The sequence below is a fragment of the Schistocerca americana genome, chromosome X (genome assembly GCF_021461395.2).
Source record: "Schistocerca americana isolate TAMUIC-IGC-003095 chromosome X, iqSchAmer2.1, whole genome shotgun sequence".
NCBI classification, from domain to species: domain Eukaryota; kingdom Metazoa; phylum Arthropoda; class Insecta; order Orthoptera; family Acrididae; genus Schistocerca; species Schistocerca americana.
Window position 1 is genome coordinate 845,810,360 of NC_060130.1, and position 9,343 is coordinate 845,819,702.

The 9,343-nt window shown below is 41.8% G+C and overlaps 1 pseudogene; it reads right to left on the bottom strand.

Moving 5' to 3' along the window:
* Positions 1-8,360: 8,360 nt before the first annotated feature.
* LOC124557408 lies at positions 8,361-8,477 on the bottom strand (annotated as a pseudogene).
* Positions 8,478-9,343: the final 866 nt, after the last annotated feature.

Consider the following 9,343-nt stretch of genomic DNA (forward strand, 5'->3'; position numbering starts at 1 on the left):
AGTCGTTAGCAGAGATCAGTCTGGTCGCGACGCTAACTGCCCACCCAGGTCACGTGATCTGTCAGTGCGCGATTAGTTTGTGTGGGGACCCCTCAGGTCTAAGGTGAGTCGCAACAACCCTCACAATCTTCAAGAGCTGCAGCAGAACATTTCGGATAACATTGCTGCAATTCCCGCAGTCCATCTTCGATCCGCCGTCAGCAACTTGCTGACCAGGTCCCAAAAGTGCCAAAAGATGAATGGTGGCCACTTTCAACATCTGCTATAGTGAGGTTAGCATTGTATTTACTATCCTTTGCTGTATTTATTTGTACTGGAACTCTTTTCTCCGGGCCACTTTCATTTACCGTACCCAATACATCCTTATCGACCATGCTAGATACTAGTGGGAAGTTCGTGAGATTTAATATTATTGCAGTGTTTTTAGAATTGCTACCCGGTGGCACGAAGTAATGCTGCGAGAAGGGTAGCCGTGCTATGGACAAACTAAATTAGCAGAAAAATGGTCCGAAGAGACAGTCATTACCTTTCGGGAAAATATTGTGCATGGACCACTGACAGAGCCAAGCGCTTGGGGCAATAGAAATAAAATTGTGTCTTATGAAGTATTATGTAAGAGCATTAAATTGAAACAGCTCTGCATCCATCTACTCCCGTCCAAAGTTCTCCAAGGTCAGTTTCGAAAAAGTGAAAGCAGATGTGCCCTCGACTCGCAGATCAGAGAGCTTTCTAAAGACACTCACTGTGAATTAGTGCAGAAGTGGAAGGAGGAAACAGCATGGCATAGTATTTAAGAATGTTTTGAACGGTTTTATGGGAAACTGTAAAGAAAAAAATTGAAAGAACTCGTAAGCGATATGAGGTGCTCGCATAAAAGCTATTATATGAAATCTTATTTCTTGCAGCGCGTTGTGGAGATGTGAGAGATGATCTTTGTGATCGCTTTCACCATAGTATTTCACTGATGGGGCAAATGTTCATAGGGAAGTGGGGTCCTGCCGTGTTAAGTGATTGCTGGATGGGGGAAAATTGTAGAACAGAGCCATCTTTACATGGTAGTTCCTTGGCATAGTCACCTCACTCTCAGGAGAGCTAGAACTATCTTACGACTACGATAGAATTTTCATTTTGAGTCAGTAAGTAATACGTGCGTCGAGTTTCGTCGAACTGCTCCAGACATTCCAAAATGATGTGGATTTTTAAGAGTACCTGTCGTTAACTAATGCTTCCGAATTATTTTTTTTATTTAACAGGACAAACGTTATTAACGTTAAACGTCTTTATTCTTCATGTGGTCTCGCGGTAGCGTTCTCGCTTCCCGAGCCTGGGGTCCCGAGTTCGATTCCCGGCGGGGTCAGAGATTTTCACCTGCCAAGAGATGACTGGGTGTTGTGTCGTCTTCAAAATCGTCATTCATTCCCATTAAGGTCGGAGGAAGGCGATGGCAAACCACCTCCACGAGGACCATGCCTAGTACGGCGGTGCGGGTCTCCCGCTTCGTCCCCTACGCTCTGTTGCAAAGTATGGGACTTCATCATCATCATTCTTCATGTCTACATATTTGCAGCGCTCTGTCACTAGAAGACTCCGAATTGTAGTGTGTAATATGACGGTGTGTAACGTAAATATGTCGGTACCTGAGGAACAGCATGCTGTAATCGAGTTTCGAATTCGAAGGGATCGCCCATATACGCAGCATCCTCTCCTTCAGTATTAAAATTCCAGACCACACACGGAAGCTGGATCATCTGTAACAATCGGAAGTCTTGGGTTAACTGTCCTCGATCATCCTCCTCCATGCAGTCCCGACTTGGACCCATCTGATTTTCATCTGTTTGCAGAACTTAAAGAACAGCTTCGAGGACTTCATTTTAATAGTGATGGAGTGGAGAAAACATAAAAGAGTCGTGGCTCCGTCACTAAAGTCAAACATTCTACAGTGACAGGTTAAAAAAAAATGGCCTCTCGTTAGGAGAAATGTGTTCGTCGCCAGGATGACTATGTCCTCTGCTGCTCCTTATTCATGAGAAGACCTCCCACTTAACGTTCAGCAAGTTGAACTAGTACTTTTTCCAGATGACACGAGTGTTATAATAAATCCCATTCCAGAGAAAAGCAGCTGAAGATATTGTTAAGGATGTCTTTCAAAGAATTATTAAGTGGACTCTCCCTTAATTTTGAAAAAACTCACTATATCCAGTTCTGTACACCGAATAGAGCCATACCGACAATTGATGTAGCGTATGAACAAGACTCAGTTAACAGGGTAGATTTCTCCAAATTTTTGGGTGTTCACATCGATGACAACTTGAACTGGAAGAAGCATATTACTGAGCTTCTCAAACAACTAAGTTCAGTTTGTTTCGCTCTTCGTATAATCGCTAGTCTTGGCAATAAACAGATCAGCCTTCTAACGTACTTTCCTTCTAACGTACTTTGCATATTTCCACTCAATAATGTCTTATGGAATGGTTTTCTGGGGCAATTCACCACTTAAACATAAAGTATTGATTGCACAAAAGAGAGCAGTGAGAATAATTAGTGGTGTTCACCCATGGACGTCATGTAGGCACCTTTTCAAGGAGATAGATATTTTAACTGCACCATCAGAGTACATATATTCGCTAATGAAATTCGTTACAAATAATCCATCTCAATTCGCGAAGAACAGTGATGTTCATACGTACAACACTAGAGGGAAAAATGACCTTTCCTATCCGTTATTGAAGCTGTCAGTTCCTCAAAAAGGAGTACATTATTCAGCAACAAAAATCTTTGATCATTTGCCCAACAACATAAAGTGTCTGGCAGGAAGCAGATCAAGTTTTAAATCTAGCTTAAAATCATTTCTTTTGGACAACTCCTTCTACTCCATGGACGAGTTTCTGTTTCAGAAATGGTAAAAAAAAGAACCTCTAAATGTAGTTGCATGTGCAGAACTAAAAATTTCAGTAATATTAATAAAAAAATGTTCAAATGTGTGTGAAATCTTATGGGACTTAACTGCTAAGGTCATCAGTCCCTAAGCTTACACACCACTTAACCTAAATTATCCTAAGGACAAACACAAACACCCATGCCCGAGGGAGGACTCGAACCTCTGCCGGGACCAGCTGCACAGTAATATTAATATTAGCACTATTCATGTGTGTATATGTATCTTGTAATCTGACTTGTACCACATAATATCGATAAAATAATCGGGAAAATGATCTACGGAACATGACATAACTAAAACTAAACTAAAACTAATTACATGTGTAGGCCTGAAGAATAACGATGTAGAATGTTAATAACGTTTGTTCTGATTAAAAAACTTTAATTGTTTGCACTTAAATATTCGGAAGCATTACATTCCAGCACGCTGTCATACATAGCTCTCCAATGAACTCCAATCCTCTCTTAGAGGACTTTAAGGTGTCTCTCACCACAGTTCTTTTCTCGAGTTATTAAGTCATAATTGCATGAATATGGCTTGGTGAAAATTGCTCTAGGCGCTCCAGGGCTGGAAAAAATAATTACATTTTTATTTGTATAATTAGTGGAAATCTGCAGTGGCATTGCAGTTAAAGTGGAACACAGTGTCTGAAAAAAGGAACGTATCGCAACATTTTGCGACCATGACTTTATCCGTATAGATTCCTACAAAACTACTGAGCTGTATGTCAGCAGTGAAGAGAAAAGAAAGTAGTCTGAAAGCCACAAACTCAACGATCTCTTGTTTACTCCCTAGCTTGGTGTGAATTCCAGTGATGTTACTTGTGCAAATGGCATAACTTGAAAATTAAATTTCTTCGATACCGATCAGAAGTCATAAGAATCTGTATTGTGGAACTGTATTGGGGGAAGAGAATTTTTCGGTCCATACTTTTTAGTAATCGTACGAGTCCAGCACGAGAGAAGAACTCATTTTCTATCATGGCTTTTTCAATGACACTGTGTGTACTACCAACCTCCTGAATGCATTAATGTCGAGGCACCGATTATATCACTGTAATTTTATTCGCATGATGATTTTCGCTGAAGAAATTAAAAAAAGCACCGGAAATAAAAGAATTCTGGTTCTGCGGATCGCAGGAATCGTTCCATGTGAACAGCTCGGTAAAATGGTGTTCACCATTTACTTTCTCTAGAACTGATTTAAAGGCACTAGGAAGAACATTACCGGATCAGCCAAACAATGCTTTTGTCAACAAAGCATAATACCCAGTTTTACTGCTTGAATAATGAGTTGTTAACTTTTTTAAAAGCGTACTATCTTCTACATTTAGACATGAGAGTACATTCCGCAGTTAAAAGTCAAGCGCAAGAACTGACTACTGTTCCTTGTGTCCATCTCTGAGTTTTCAAATCGCTTCATTTTCTTTAATATGTTTCAACATTTCTTTTTCTAAACTTTCGGTGAGTCTTTTGCAAATACTTGACACTTTATATTGTTCACATCGGTCCCACCGATCAGATTTTCTGCCACTGAATCCTACACTGAATTCCGTGAGAGAAATATGCCTATACATACTGTACCTGTCTGATGTTTTAACTTTTTCTAAACACTAATCTTCATAAAGAGAATACATTTTAAAAAGAAATAAATTTGAATGAAGGTATCTTCTTGTTGTTCGAGCTCTGCAATTGTAAGACTCTACAATTGGAAAAGTATTTATATGTCATCATCATCATCATCATCATCATTTAAGACTGATTATGCCTTTCAGCGTTCAGTCTGGAGCATAGTCCCCCTTATAAAATTCCTCCATGATCCCCTATTCAGTGCTAACAAGGTGCCTCTTCTGATGTAAAGCCTATTACTTCAAAATCATTCTTAACCGAATCCAGGTAGCTTCTCCTTGGTCTGCCCCGACTCCTCCTACCCTCTACTGCTGAACCCACGAGTCTCTTGGGTAACCTTGCATCTCCCATGCGTGTAACATCACCCCACCATCTAAGCCTGTACGCCCTGACTGCTTCATCTATAGAGTTCATTCCCAGTTTTACTTTGATTTTGTCATTGTGGACACCCTCCTGCCATTGTTCTCATCTACTAGTACCTGCAATCATCCTAGCTACTTTCATATCCGTAACCTCAACCTTGTTGATAAGGTAACCCGAATCCACCCAGCTTTCGCTCCCATACAACAAAGTTGGTCGAAAGATTGAACGGTGCACAGATAACTTAGTCTTGGTACTGACTTCCTTCTTGCTGAAGAGAGTAGATCGTAGCTGAGCGCTCACTGCATTAGCTTTGCTACACGTCGTTTCCAGTTCTTTCACTATAATGCCACCCTGTGAGAATATGCATCCTAAGTACTTGAAACCGTCCACCTGTTCTAACTTTGTTCCTCCTATTTGGCACTCAATCCGTTTATATCTCTTTCCCACTGACATTACTTTCGTTTTGGAGATGCTAATCTTTATACCATAGTCCTTACATTTCTGATCTAGCTCTGAAATATTACTTTGCAAACTTTCAATCGAATCTGCCATCACAACTGAGTCATCGGCATATGCAAGGCTGCTTATTTTGTGTTCACATATCTTAATCTCACCCAGCCAGTCTATTGTTTTCAACATATGATCCATAAATAATATGAACAACAGTGGAGACAGTTTGCAGCCTTGTCTTACCCCTGAAACTACTCTGAACCATGAACTCAATTTACCGTCAACTCTAACTGCTGCCTGACTATCCATGTAAAGACCTTTAATTGCTTGCAAAAGTTTGCCTCCTATTCCATAATCTCGTAGAACAGACAATAACTTCCTCCTAGGAACCCGGTCATATGCCTATTCTAGATCTACAAAGCATAGATACAATTCCCTGTTCCACTCATAACACTTCTCCATTATTTGCCGTAAGCTGAAGATCTGGTCCTGACAACTTCTAAGAGGCCTAAACCTACACTGATTTTCATCCAATTGGTCCTCAACTAATACTCGCACTTTCCTCTCAACAATACCTGAGAAGATTTTGCCCACAACGCTGATTAAAGAGATACTTCTGTAGTTGTTAAAATCTTTTCTGTTTCCATGTTTAAAGATTGGTGTACAGAAAATAAACAATTTTTTCAGCCTTCAGTTGCAACTGAAGGCTGAAAAAAAAATTTATTTTCTGTACATCTCACAGTTGCTGACACGCTGCAATATGTTAAAGATTTGTGAAGATTGGTGTGATTACTGCTTTTGTCCAGTCTGATGGAACCTGTCCCGACTCCCAGGCAATTTCAGTTATCCTGTGTAGCCATTTAAGACCTGACATTCCACTGTATTTGTCGAGTTCCGACTTAATTTCATCCACCTCAGCCGCTTTATTGCACTGCAATCTATTAACCATTTTCTCCACTTCCTCAAATGTGATCCTATTTCCATCATCGTTCCTATCCCATTGTACTTCGAAATCTGAAACATTACTGATCGTATTTTCACCTACATTGAGCAACTCTTCAAAATATTCCCTCCATCTGCCCAAGGAATCCACAGGATTCACCAGCAGTTTTCCTGACCTGTCCAAAATACTTGTCATTTCCTTATTACCTCCCTTTCGAAGACCGCTAATTACATTCCAGAATGGTTTTCCAGCAGCTTGACCCAAAGTCTCCAACCTGTTTCCAAAGTCGTCCCAAGATATCTTCTTGGATGCTGCAATTATCTGTTTGGCTTTGTTTCTTTCTTCAACATAACTTTCTCTGTCTACCTGAGTTCCAGTATGTTGCCATTTTTGATACGCCTTCTTTTTCCTTTTACAGGCTGCCTTGACTGTGTCATTCCACCAAGCTGTTTGCTTCATCCTACCTTTACACACTAATGTTCCAAGACATTCTTTAGCCACTTCTAGTACTGTGTCCCTGTACCTTGTCCATTCCTTTTCCAATGACTGTAATTGACTACATTCAACTAACTGGTACCTTTCTGAGATCACTGTTATGTACTTGTGCCTGATTTCCTTATCCTGAAGTTTCTCCACTCTTATCCTCCTACATATGGACCTGACCTCCTGCACTTTCGGCCTCACAATCCCAATTTCACTGCAGATTAAATAATGATCAGTGTCATCAAAGAATCCCCTGAATACACGTGTGCCCCTCACAGCCTTCCTGAATCCCTGAATTGTTATTATGTAGTCAGTGACAGATCTGGTTCCCCTGCCTTCCCAAGTATACCGGTGAATGTTCTTATGCTTAAAAAAGGAGTTTGTGATTGCTAAGCCCATACTGGCACAGAAATCGAAGAGTTGTTTCCCGTTCCTGTTGGCCTCCATATCCTCTCCAAATTTACCCATAACCTTTTCATAGCCTTCTGTTCGATTTCCAATCCTGGCATTGAAATTACCCATGAGCAGAACACTGTCCTTGTCCTTTACTCTAACAACTACGTCACTGAGTGCCTCATAAAAACTATCCATCTTATCTTGATCTGTTCCTTCACAATGCGAATATACTGACACAATCTTAATTTTATTGCTAGACACTGTCAAATCTATCCACATCAGTCGTTCGTTTACATACCTTATTGCAACTACGCTGGGTTCCATTTCTTTCCTGATGTAAAGCCCTACACCCCATTGTGCTATTCCTGCTTTGACTCCTGACAGGTAGACCTTGTATTCTCCCACTTCCTCTTCTTTCTCACCCCTTACCCGAATGTCAATAACAGCTGAAACGTCTAACCCCATCTTACTTCCAGCCTCTGCCAGCTCTACCTTCTTCCCAGAGTAGCCCCCATTGACATTAATAGCTCCCCATCTCATTACCATTTGTTTACCAAGTCGTATCTTAGGAGTCCCTGGTTTGTCAGTTAGAGGTGGGACTCCGTCACCTCCAAAGGTCCGCGGCATTTTGCTCTGATTGTTGCCAGCATCATCTTTAAAGTACCAGTGAAGCAGGTTGCTAGCCTTACTTGCCCCAAGTCCCATTGAGTTTTACCCCTAACGGTTGAGGGACCAACCGGTGGATTTGGTAGTCTTTGCCGTACGAGCACAAAGGTGACCACGACTCAGAATATGTCCGAGATGCCCAGCCTTATTCCAAAGTAACTGGTATCCCAACTGTCGGGACCACTTACTTGGCCACTCATATGTTGCCCATGGTTCATGAACTAGGACATGACTACAGGAACCCACACCATGAACCACGGATTTATATGTTATTTATAAAAAAAAAAAAAAAGCACTCCGTCTCCAGGCCACGAGTGGCCTACCGGGACCATCCGACCGCCGTGTCATCCTCAGGGGAGGATGCGGATAGGAGGGACGTGGGGTCAGCACACTGCCTTCCCGGTCGTTATGATGGTATTCTTGACTGAAGCCGCTACTATTCGGTCGAGTAGCTCCTCAATTGGCATTACGAGGCTGAGTGCACCCCGAAAAATGGCAACAGCGCATGGCGGCTGGATGGTCACCCATCCAAGTGCCGGCCACGGCCAACAGCGCTTAACTTCGGTGATCTCACGGGAACCGGAGTATCCACTGCGGTAAGGCCGTTGCCTTATATGTTGTTTCACAGATACTTTTTCAAACTTACAAAAGTTTGCAAGAAATATTCTGATTCACGCCTCTGTTGTCCTTGTTTTTATTGGTATAGTATACCACTTTTTGTGAAATGAAGAGTATCCCTAGAAATTATTTCTTGCATACCCAGGTACACTACACAAGCGGGAAACCAGAACAACAATATGTTTAATGATTTACAAACAGCCCGCCGGAGTGGCCCAGCGGTTCTAGGGGCTACAGTCTGGAACCGCGCGACCGCTACGGTCGCAGGTTCGAATCCTGCCTCGGGCATGGATGTGTGTGATGTCCTTAGTTAGGTTTAAGTAGTTCTAAGTCCTAGGTGACTGATGACCTCAGAAGTTAAGTCCCATAGGGCTCAGAGCCATTTGAACCATTTGCGAACATTACAAACAATGTCGAGTTGCCGAAGCGATGGTTCTGAACTCCCTCATTAGAGCGCTTTGGTATGACAAAGTTCCAACTGAGCACTTGGAACTCTGTCATTCATAGCTGAAATTCGTCTGCAGAGGCACACATTTGAATTACGTTAGAACCTTCTCGTCTCAACAAATCAAACGAAGTGATAACAATTGGAACTTCGGCGCTCTTGTTACTCTGCCGTTTCGCCACAGATTGCGGTACGAGTACGTTCTACATGTAGCAGAAAACAGATATGAACCAGTCACATCAGCAACTCATTTTCTTCGATTTTGTCAGCTGGATCCTTGTCCTTCCAAAGTCGATGTACTGGTGGATTATTCCATGCTGTTTGTCCTCTATGTCCTAGTACATAGCATGTAGTAGCCGTCGAGTGGTGATGTGCCAGTGTCTCAGTAAGACATGACTACACGTTGTCAAGCG